This window comes from Labeo rohita, chromosome 19, assembly GCF_022985175.1.
Source record: "Labeo rohita strain BAU-BD-2019 chromosome 19, IGBB_LRoh.1.0, whole genome shotgun sequence".
NCBI lineage: Eukaryota > Metazoa > Chordata > Actinopteri > Cypriniformes > Cyprinidae > Labeo > Labeo rohita.
In genome coordinates this window covers 25,890,587-25,902,971 of record NC_066887.1, presented here as the reverse complement: position 1 = coordinate 25,902,971, position 12,385 = coordinate 25,890,587, and positions in this window count along the sequence as shown.

Here is a 12,385-nt window from a genome sequence, read left to right as displayed (position 1 = left end):
ATGTATATATATATATATATATATATATATATATATATATATATTACATTTAATTTTCATATTTTTTTTTACAAAACATTTTATATACAATTGAATTTATATTTCATCATATTTTTGACAAATTATATCATTTGTATATATAAATATATTAACATATTAAGAATATTGTATATATATATATATATATATATATATTACTATATAATTTTATTATATGCTAATATGGTAGTCATTTGGCATTAACAAACTGAAAATGAAAATATTATGAATATTACAAATGTAATATAAAATACTTTTGTATGCATATTTGATTATAACAATGAATACAATTGTTTATTATTATTAAATTGAATTTTCATAATAATTTGGACAAATTTCATAATTTTTATATATAGATATATGAACATTTTATGAATGTAATATAAAAAACTGAATGTAATACAAAATATTGTGTGTGTGTGTGTGTGTGTGTATATGTATATATACATTTATTTATATATATGTGTGTGTGTAAATATATATTTATATATATGTGTGTATGTGTGTGTGTGTGTGTGTATATATATATATATATATATATATATATATATAGGTAATTTACATTAACAAACACAAATGCAAAAAAAGTAACCAACATAGGATAACAAAATATACATATTTTCACCCACACACAGACAAAAAAAAAAAACCTTGGATTGCCTCAATCAACAAATATATACATACATACATAATTATAAAAATATATAAAACATAAATGACAATATTCACAATTGTTTTAAAAATACAATAGCATAGAAATATATAATTTTATTTGAACAATTAATACAATTGTTTATTATTACTATTATATGTAATTTTCATACTTTTTATTATTTTTATATATAAATATATACGTATATGAAATATACTTATAATATACTGATATTACAAGGATATATTGCTTTACATTCAATAATTTTATTATTATTAATTTATTCTTGTTATTTAATTTCAATAATATTTTAATATTCGGCCGGTATGCAAATTAAGTCAAGCCATTTAAAAGTCCATAAATCTTTAGCATTGGCTTTTGGTACATTTGGCCTAAGAGCATTATTACAGCCAATAGCTGAACACATTAAAATGCTTCCCTCCCTCATCAACTACAGTTAAAGTTAGCTTGCTCCTGTAAGCAAACCCAAAGTGACAGCATGCATAAACATATAGTGTACCAAAAACCCATTTACCCTGGCCTGCCTTTCATGCCCTTTTAAATACAGCTATCGACATCATAGTTAATTGGCACATGCTGGGCAGACGGTTATTTCTAGCATCAGTTAGTGCACGGGACTGCAACAGACACACTTTTAATGAGCTAATGTAGGACGGACCGTTGTGACCTCCATAGGAGTTAACCAGCGCTTTGTTTTTCGAGGCCGGAAGAAACCTGGAACAAAGAAGGTGGGGTTTGTGAAATCTGTCTTAAGACAGACAAAGAGATGATGGGATCTGATTAGTTGACAGTTGCGTTCAGAGTTTCTTTTGGTGCTGTGACCCAGTGTTGAACCGTGGTGGTAACTGTAACGCTCTCTGACGACTTGATTAAAAACAAACAGTATAATATAAGACAAGCATCAATTATGGTGAAGTGATATAAAGCGTTTAATAAATGGAGCCATGTTGCGTGTTCAGGAGTCTTTGTGAGGCCATAACTAGTCTCTGTAAACATTACTGAGTGTGAGTTTGAGCTAGCTGTTCATCCCTTCAGGACAAAAGCGTCTGTGTGTCGTCTTTAAGGTATGAAGAATGGAAAAAGGTCAGCGGAGTTGAAATAGACATTCTCCGTCATGGTAAAATGTGTTTATAGAAATAAATCATGATTGGTGGTTTATTTTTCAAGCCGTCTCTCAATGTTCAAGGAGTCGTTCGCCAAAAATGAAACCTTCCTGTCATTCCAAATCTGTAAGACTTACATTTCATTTCCTTAGTTCACCCGGTAGATGTCTGACCCTAGAACTTTATTGACTTTCTACGCTTCTCTCCCTCCCTCCCTTTTGCATCTGTCAACCTTTGACCTTTAACCCTTCAGGAGTGTCAAGAAGGAGAAACGAAGCATGTGTTGACTGTGAAACAGATACCATCACTATTTTCTCTCTCTCTCTTATTTTCTCTCCTATATAAAGGTCAACTGTTCTGACCTCACTGGCTTCATCTTATCCCTGTCTCCATCTGCTTTCTATCTCTCTGCTGATGTTTATCTGTCTTGCTTTCTGTCATTTCGTCCTACTCCCCTGGACCAGCCTCCCCCCGTATGTCCACATGACAGTGTGCCCTTGCTGTTTACTTGTTTATCTCTTTTTGTCACATCTCTTTTTGTCTTTCTGTCCCTGATTCATTCTGTTTCTTAGGGACCATTCAGTATAGTGATGTATGCACAGCTGTTCTTGAAGGCGCTTGCTAGAAAACATGTGTTTTCCTTACAAACCCCTTGTTGACAATGTCTCGCCTTTTCGCTTTTCATGGGATCTGGAATTTTTACAGCCACGGTGTGTTTGACAAGTGTTCAGAATAATGCTAAAATTCACGATTAGATAGATAGAAAATGACAAAAATAATAAATTATACAAAAAATGTCACTCCAGCATGTTTCACAATGACCTATTTACAGTTGAAATCAAAAGATTACATACACCTTGCAGAATCTGCAAAATGTTAATTACTTTACCAAAATAAAAGGCATCATACAAAATGCATGTTGTTGTTTTTTTTATTTAGTACTGACCTGAATAAGATATTTCACATAAAAGATGTTTACATATATTCCACAAGAAAATAATAGATGAATTTATAAAAATGACCCCGTTCAAAAGTTTACATACACTTGATAATTAACACTATGTTGTTACCTGACCTAATCCTTCAGGTCCCACAAAATCTTTGTTTTTTCAGCATTTTTGTGTATTTGAACCCTTTCCCACAATAACTCTATGAATTTGAGATCCATCTTTTCACACTGAGGACAACTAGGGGAGTCATATGCAACTATTACAAAAGGTTTAAACGCTCACTGATGCTTCAGAAGGAAATGCAATGAGTAAGAGCTGAGAGGGGTGAAAACTTTTGGAATTTGAGGATCAGGGTAAATTGAACTTATTTTGTATTCTGGGAAACATGTAAGTATCTTCTGTAGCTTCTGAAGGGCAGTACTAAATGAAAAAAATATTCTATTTAGGCAAAATAAAAGAAATGTACACATCTTCATTCTGTTCAAAGGTGTTCACCCCCCAGCTCTTAATGCATCGTTTTTCCTTCGGAAGCATTGGTGAGTGTTTGAACCTTCTGTAATAGTTGCATATGAGTCTCTCAGTTGTCCTCATGTAAAAAGATGGATTTCAAAATCATACAGTCATTATTGAAAAGGGTTCAAATACACAAAAATGATGAAAAACCAAAGAATTTGTAGGACCTGAAGGATTTTTCTGAAGAACAGCAGCCAGTTTAACTGTTCAGGACAAACAAGGGACTCGTGAACAACTATCACTAAACAAAAAAAAAAAAAACACAGCTGTGGATCATTCAAGTAACAACACATTATTAAGAAATAAGTGTATGTAAACTTTTAAACAGGGTCATTTTTATGGATTATACTATATATGTCTTTTATGTGGAATATCTTATTCCAGGCAGTACGTAAAATAACATGCATTTTATATGATCCCTCTTATTTTGGTACAATAATGAACATTTTGAAGATTTTGCAAGGTGTATGTAAACTTTTGACTTCAACTGTATTTAAACTATCACATTCTCATAAAGCCAGTTTTTATATTCTTATGCCGTTTTAAGCTGATGAACGTCACTGAACGATTTCTGTTATTTTACACCATGGGAACAGCGTTAACCTGTTCGCAGTGAGTTATGGGCTCACATTAGAGATCTGTCTGCGGTTACACCTTTACTCCATCAGCAACTAAAATCTGCCATGTTTAACACTATGAAACGACTGTCCAACAAAACGCATAAAATACATGTAAATAGCAATAAAACTAAGAATATAAATATAGAATGTCTTTAGACTGGTGTATCTGCTTTAACAGGTCTCTCTCAATGTATTTTTGTGAATACGTTAACATTCGGTTTATTAACTCGGTGCTGTATAACTCATGCAGGTTTATTAGGGAACCAAGCTAAAAATAAAACAGATGCACTGCTGAAACATAACTTCAAATCTTGATGCTTCCAGATGTGATCCAAGACATTTGGAACAAAATGGAAATACTGAACAGATGCTGGTCATGTTCCATAGGGATGCATTATATTGTATATACTTGAGATGATGTATACTTGCTTTTGCAAAAGTCTATCTTAGAGTAGACAGCCAATCAAATGGGTGGATGGCATAACTGAAAGCATGAGTTACATATTCCCATTAAATCTGGTTTTGTTTGCGGAGAATGTTTGCCAATGTCGCTAGTGAATTTAATCAGCATTCCAGTGCTGGACTATGCATCTGGAGATCACAGCAATAAACTATTTATAAACCCTGGTTCATTGTTGTGATATTCACACTAAAGGAATAGTTCATTAAAATTTAATATTTGCTGAAAATTCGCTCACCCCCAGGCCATCCAAGTTTGTTTCTTCATCAGAGCAGATTTGGAGAAACTTAGCATTACATGACGTGTTCACCAATGGATCCTCTGCAGTGAATGGGTGCCATCAGAATTAAAGTTGATAAAAACTTCACAATAAACCACATGTAATTCACACGACTCCAGTCCATCTATTAACATTGTGTGAAACTGAAAGCTGTAATAAATGTTTGTAATAAACAAATCCATCTTTTTGGCTTCAAACCATTGCTTCTATCTAAAATTTGTAATAGAGTCCTCTATCCACAATATTGGTTTTGTCCAGTGAAAAAGTCATCATATCTGAATCAGGAAAGAAATATGCACTGATCAAGCACTGTTTAAAGTGAAACAGTCCAAAACAGTTCTAAACAATTACACTGCTAGTCAAAGGTTTTTGAACAGTGAGATAGATTTTTAAAGTTTTTTTTTTTTTAAAAAAAGAAGTCTCTTCTGCTCACCAAGCCTGCATTATTATTATTATTATGTTGAAAACAATTTTTCAGGTTTCTTTGATGAATAGAAAGTTCAGAACAACATTTATCTGAAATAGACATCTTCTATAACAGTATAAATGACTTTATCATCACTTTTGATCAATTTAAAGCATCCTTGCTAAATAAAAGTATTAATTTCTATAATTTCTTTCCCAATAAATAAATAAAAATGATGCTGACTCTGTATAATACTGTATAATGTTACAAAAGCTTTTTATTTCAGATAAATGCTGATCTTTGGATTTTTCTATTCATCAAAGAATCCTAAAAAATTGCTCAACTGTTTTAAATATTGATAATAATAATAATACAAAATTTTCTTAAACAGCATATAGGATCATGTGACACTGAAGACTGGAGTAATGATGCTGAAAATTTAGCTTTGATCACAGGAATAAATTACATTTTAAAATATATTCAAATAGAAAATAGTTATTTTAAATAGTAAAAATATTTCAAAATTGTACTGTTTTTGCTGTACTTTGGATCAAATAAATGCAGGCTTGTTAAGCTGAAGAGACGTCTTTAAAAAACATTAAAAATTTTACTGTTCAAAAACTTTTGACTGGTAATGCTTGTTGGTGGATTTTGTATGAGAGGACAACAGAGGATGGACATTTTCACTGGAGGAAGCGTTATTATTGAATTATGGACTCATATTTTTCCAAAAAGAAATGGTTTAAAGTGAAAATGCCTGAATGATTGATTTGTTTCTTACAAACACACAAGATGTGAATTGATGGACTAGAGTCGTGTGGATTATTGAGATGTTTTTTTCAGCCGTTTGGACTCTCATTCTGACGGCACCCATTTACTGCAGAGGATCCGTTGGTGAGGAAATTGCAAAATTTCTTCAAAACTGGTTCTGATTAACTACTGAGTAAACTTTCAGCAAACTTTCATTTTTGGGTGATCTTCACAAAAAAAAAATAATAATAATTACAATAATTACAATGCAATTTCTAGCATTTTTTTTTTTTCGAATGATGAATAGAAAATTGCTAAATTTGCTTATTTTTAGGCAAAGAAACAGACACCCAGATCTCACCCATGCCAGGAAACTTCAAATCAGTGATTAATGCTTCATGTGAAAGTGAAAACACCCTGCGGCATGTTTTTAACATTCACGCTGTATCCAGACATGCATAACTCATTTTTAGATGTCTGAAATGACTTATTCAGAGGAGAGAACACCTGGAAGGGGCGACACTCGGGTACTGGGCTTCGTTCGCATTATATGATCTAACATCGATGATAAACCATGGGTCACTTGCAATGCAGAACAAACAGGTGCTCATTGAAAATGAGTTTCATATGATGTGCTGTCTGGCTAATTCACCAGCAATCAGTTGCTCAGCTGTTATTCTAATATTAGCGGCGTACAATAAAATGGTTTTGCACAGGATGGAGCGGGGCGGATTACATTTGCACGTAGTCAGGACAAATGCGAAATGTGGTGCAAGTTTCTATCGAGGTCAGCCACACTTAGTCTTGCTCAGACTGCGGAAAACCTGCCTAGGCAATGATCCTCAAAAGCTTCTATTTATCTGTGGGGATTTACTAATAGCAGGACAGATGGGACGGCTGTGAGGGGAGGGTGAAGAGTTGAAACAGTTAAACGTGGCCGATCCCTCCACTCCAGCGCTGCTGTCCGGCACACGAGAGGATCCATATGGAGACAGGAGAGTATTAGTGTAACGTTCATGTATACAGAGGGGGAAGGGAGTCGGGCGACAGCTTTACCTCTTAAATCTTCTTAACAAGTAATGAAACGGGGTGATTTTGATCACCCTGCTTTGCGTTTCATGTGGGATGAGGATCGTGCTGAAGTTAATGGTAATGCACTTTTCTAATGCATTCCTTCCAGTAGTTATTGTGCCAAAATGGCTTATGTTGGTTGCTAAAGGCTTTAAAAGATGAAAACATCCAGATTGCCTGTTAAAGGGAATGTGGTGTTGAAAAGCATGCTGCAAGAAAGGTTTTAAGTTGTCACACATTTTACTATGGTGAATATTTCTAAATATGTGACCCTGGACCAAAAAAGCAGTCATAAGTAGTACAGGTATATTTGTAGCAATGGCCAATAGTACACTGTAAAAAGCGAAAAACACAAGTTGTTGAGTCAGCTTAAAATAATTTGTTACCCTGCTGCCTTAAAATTTTAAGTTCAATCAACTCAAATAAGTTTAGTCAACTTGAAATGTTAAGTTGTACTAAGTGTCAACTTAGATATTTGTGTTTGTTAAACTTAAAAGCAAGGTAAGTAACCCAGCTGCCTTAAATTTTTAAGTTGAATCAACTCAAGTATCTAAGCTGTCACTTAGTACAACTTAACATTTCATATTGAATAAACCTTTTTTTGGGTTGACTGAACTTAAAATTTTAAGGCAGCCAGGTAACAAATTATTTTAAGTTGACTCAAATTGTTTTTTACAGTTTACATTGTATGGGTCAAAATGATCGATTTTCCTTTTATGCCAAAAATCATTAGGATTTTAAGTAAAAATCATGTTCCATAGATATTTTGTAAATTTCCTACCGTAAATACATCAAAACTTAATTTCTGATTAGTAATATGCATTGCTAAGAACTTCCCTCAGATTCCATATTTTCAAATACACTGTAAAAAACTATTTGTTAAGTCAACTTAAAATAATTTGTAACCTGGCTGCCTTAAAATTTTAAGTTCAGTCAACTCAAAAAAAGTTTATTCAACTTGAAATGTTAAATTATACTAAGTGACTTAGATATTTGAGTTGAATCAACTTAAAATTTTAAGGCAGCTGGGTTACTTGCCCATCTGTTAAGTTTAGCAAACACAAATATCTAAGTTGTTACTTAGTACAACTTAACATTTCAAGTTGAATAAACTTATTTTAGTTGACTGAACTTAACATTTTAAGGCAGCAGTGTAACAAATTATTTTAAGCTGACTCAACAAATTGTGTTTTTTATTTTTTACAGTGTAGTTGCATTTTGGCCAAATATTGTCCTATCCTAACAAACCATACATCAATGGAAAGCTTATTTATTGTATATAAGCTTATTTATGATGCATAAATCTCAGTTTAAAAAAAACTAACCCTTATGACTGGTTTTGTGGTCCAGGGTCACATATAGGTTTATTTTTGAAAGTCAAGAACAACTTGTAAGTCTTGGCTTCAAAAGTAATTGAACATTTTAATAATTATTTCCTAGCAAATAAAATATATATTTATTTTAACACATTGAGATTTTGTGCATGCCCCAGTAGTTTTAAACTAAGATACACTACCATTCAAAAGTTTGGGATCAGTAAGATTTTTAATGTTTTTTGAAGAAGTATTTTCTGCTGGCTGTGTTTATTTGATTAAAAATACAGAAAAAAAAAAAATAGTAAATGGTGAACTATTGTTGTAATTTAAAATAGTAGTTTTCTATTTTAATATGCTTTGAAATGTATTCATGTGATGCAAAGCTGAATTTTCAGCATCATTACTCAGTGTCACCTTTTTTTTGGAACCTGTGATACTTCAGGATTCTTTGATGAATAAAATGTTTAAAAGAACAGCATTTATTTAAAATAGAAATCTTTGTAACAATACACACTACTGTTCAAAGTTTGGGGTCAGTCATTTTTTTTTTTTCTTTCTTTGAAAGAAATTAATACTTTTATTCAGAAAGGATGTGTTAAATTGATAAAAAGTGCTGGAAAGACTTGTATTGTTTTAAAAGATTTCTATTTTGAATAAATGCTGTTCTTTTTAACTTTTTATTAATCAAAGAATGAGTTTCCAAAAAAAAATGTTCAGCAGCACAACTGTTTCCACTGATAATAAATCAGCATATTAGAATGATTTCTGAGGGATCATGTGACACTGAAGATATGTGACACTCAAAAATTTTTTTTTTAATTATTAATTAATTAATAAATGTACATATTTATTTTAATTATTAATTTAATTTTTACATTAACTTTTAAGTATATTAAAATAGAAAACTGCTATTTTAAATTGCAATAATATTTCATAATGTTACTCTTTTTTTCAGTATTTTTGATCAACCAAATGAAACTTTGATCTCAAAAAAGCAGTGTAGGTGTTTGAAAACAACATAAAACAAAACAAAAAAAAGAATCTCCTTACTTTTTTGAGAAGCACAAAGTTTTTGCTTCACAAACGCATTATTACAGAGGACAAAAGATACAGTTTATTAAACATACATTGAGATTTTGTGATGACATGCTCCAATAGTTTAGAGTTTTGAACTAGGTGTCTGAGAACAGCATACAAAACCATTTTGAGATAAACCACTTTTGACTTCAACCTTTATAGTTACTGAGATTCATATTTTCCCTGTCTGCCAGTGTGATTTGCTTGAAGAAACAACTAAATACATCCAGCGGTTTAGATCGTTGCTATGTCTTCTTCGAAATTGCTTTCTTGAGAAGTGAAAAGTTCGACATCTCTTTGATATGACTTGAGTATTTTGTACGAAGCATTTTTAGATACATCTGCGAACTCCATGAAACTCAATCCTACCATTAGTCGATAGTCATTGCGGTGAATAAAATCAAAATATGAGCACGCAGTGGTCTGTCGAGAGTCTTTACCCTACAATAACGAAGTATTACCACCGTCTAGCCCTCCCTTCTAGTCTAGTCAGCTAGAGGCTTGACACAGATGGCAACAACCAGGGTAGACCTACAACAGCTGGTATAAGGTCTAAGCTCGTAACAAAACGGATCAGCGGGCACAGCTATACGACAAGCCACCGAGACTACTGACGGACGCTCTACGGATATTTTAGTCTGTGGGGCTTCGGGAAATGACTGGTCTTATTAAACGAAAATCACAGAAGGTTAAGCAGCTGCAAAGCTTCTGAGGTATTTAAAAATTTCCCCCCTGACTATTTCCCCCTGACTGTGCATAAGACTTCCTGGTACGGATTAGAGGCTGCAGCTACATGTGGTGTTGTGGCTACATACCTTCAGTCAGTCAAAACCCAATCTGCTGCTTAGCTTTCCTTCTCCTCGGGCCGAGAATCGCCAAAAGCGAAATGGATGATGGAGAGGGGAACGGAAAAGAGAAAGAAAGAGATCGATATAAAGATAAAGCGTGCAAAACTTTCTTGGAGATGAATCGTGGAAAACGGGAGAGAATGATGGAGGAGACGGGATGGTTTAGATGAAAGCGGAGATGAAAGACAGAGAAAATCAACCTATGACACACAATCTTTAAGACATATCACCCTCAGCTCTTATTGGGCCATCACACTCCCTAGAGCAATGATTTCAGTGAGGGCGAGAAGGTGTGTGTGTGAGAGAGAAAGAGAGAAAGAAAGAAAGAAAGACGTAGTCTTGGATTTCTGTCACCAGAAACTTTAGCCAAAAGAGAAATCTGTGCTTTTAAAACTCAACATTTCTGAAACGTTACATTCCATGGGAGGAAAACATTGGCTAACCCCTCCTTTGGCTCATCGGCTCTCAAAGGGTCTGTCTAAGCTGAAACATACCTAACCACTCGACTTTCTGGTTTCTAACCAATATGGCAGCAATTAAAGACATATGTGGATTTTCATATAAGAAGTTTTCTAAGGAAGCATATAGAGATGTGCATATCTGCATAATATCAAAACTTTTTTGGCCTGTTTGGTTCATTTGAATTCTAACCAATATGTAATTGAAAGGAAATATAGGGTTCACATTTCGTACGTTAAATAGAAGATAGAAATTTAGAAACTGTTAAGTATTTTTAAATGTAAAAAAGTTATGAAAAATAAATGTTTAACCCATTAGAAATTAGCCTTAAAGAGTTTGTTCACCCAGAAATAACCCAACTATCCCAAAACTCATCCTCATGTCCTTCCAAACCTGTATGACCTTTGTTCATCTTCGGAACACAAAAAGATCATGAAGATTGAGTTTTTTGACCTTGCACAGGCAGCAACACAACTGACACGTTCAAGGCCCAGGAAGATAGTAAGAGCATCATTAAAATAGTCCATTAATAGTCTAGTAGTCTATAAAATAGAGTGAGATTTTTGAAAAAGTCGGAGCTTTGTGGTTTTCACTCGCTCCAAGAAGGCCACTACCGCTCCATTAGGAGTACAATTCATGCCAGAGGCCCATAATATGACTGCATATTTTGCAAGAATTCACATTAAACATATTCAGCTAGCTTGATACAGATGGATTACTTAAATCAGAAAGAATGTGAAGCTTATAATGACAGCAGTGGACATGAGCGAGAAGTTTAGGAGGCTAGTCTTAGGGTATTTTTAAAAGAATTTGTTCATTCTAGATACTGAATATTTTCAGGTAAAAGCATGATCTAAAGAGGTACAACACTTATTCACACACTTACAGCGGTACTTCATCTGTATCTGCATTTTTGAATGAGCAGAAATCTGTAACTAAAACAAGCAGCAGTGATACATAATAATCACGTAATTAGCTTGGCATTTGGTAGGAAGAAAGTTTGCATACTAGTGTGCCATGAAACTACTCTCCTAGTATTTTATATATTTTATTTTATTGTAATATATGTTATGTGATATTTGAAAACATACATAAATTTCCTCGGAGCGAAGGCGCAGTGATCCTGATCAGTTGAGAGAGGAGTGGAGCGGGGAGCTGGGCAAAACATTGCAAGTCATTCTCTCTGCCAAAATCTTCAGAAACGTTTACGAACACAACATGCGTCTTCCCCTGCTTGTAAACAAGGCATGGCACATCCGGGATCTGCATCAGAACACCGTCAAATGAAGTTATTTTTGTTTTCTTTGCACACAAAAAGTATTCTTAAAGCTTCAAAAAATTACGGTTGAACCATTAATGTCACATTAACTATTAACAATGTCCTTACTACCTTTCTGGGCCTTGAACGTAGTAGTTGCATTGATGTCTATGGAGGGTCAGAAAGCTCTCGGATTTCTTCAAAACAAAGAACAATTTGTGTTCTGAAGATGAACGAAGGTCTTACGCGTTTGGAACGGCATGAGGGTGAGTAATTGCTGACATCACTACATGTCATACATGTCCACCTGAACCTGATGTGACAGTAGAAAGTAATGTGCGTCCCAGATTGCATACCTATGCAATTTTCTAGGCCGTTTTGTAGTATAAATAGTGCAAAGTAGCGTGTTTACACTGAAAATTACAAAAAGAAAAAGTGCACTTTAAATACCCAGATGATGCACCTAAATAACTGAAAAAACAAAGTGTAGAATGTTGTGAGGGTGTCGGGCTGTCAGACTCCGATTAAGAATGACAAAATAACCTTTTAAGGTAACCTTTTA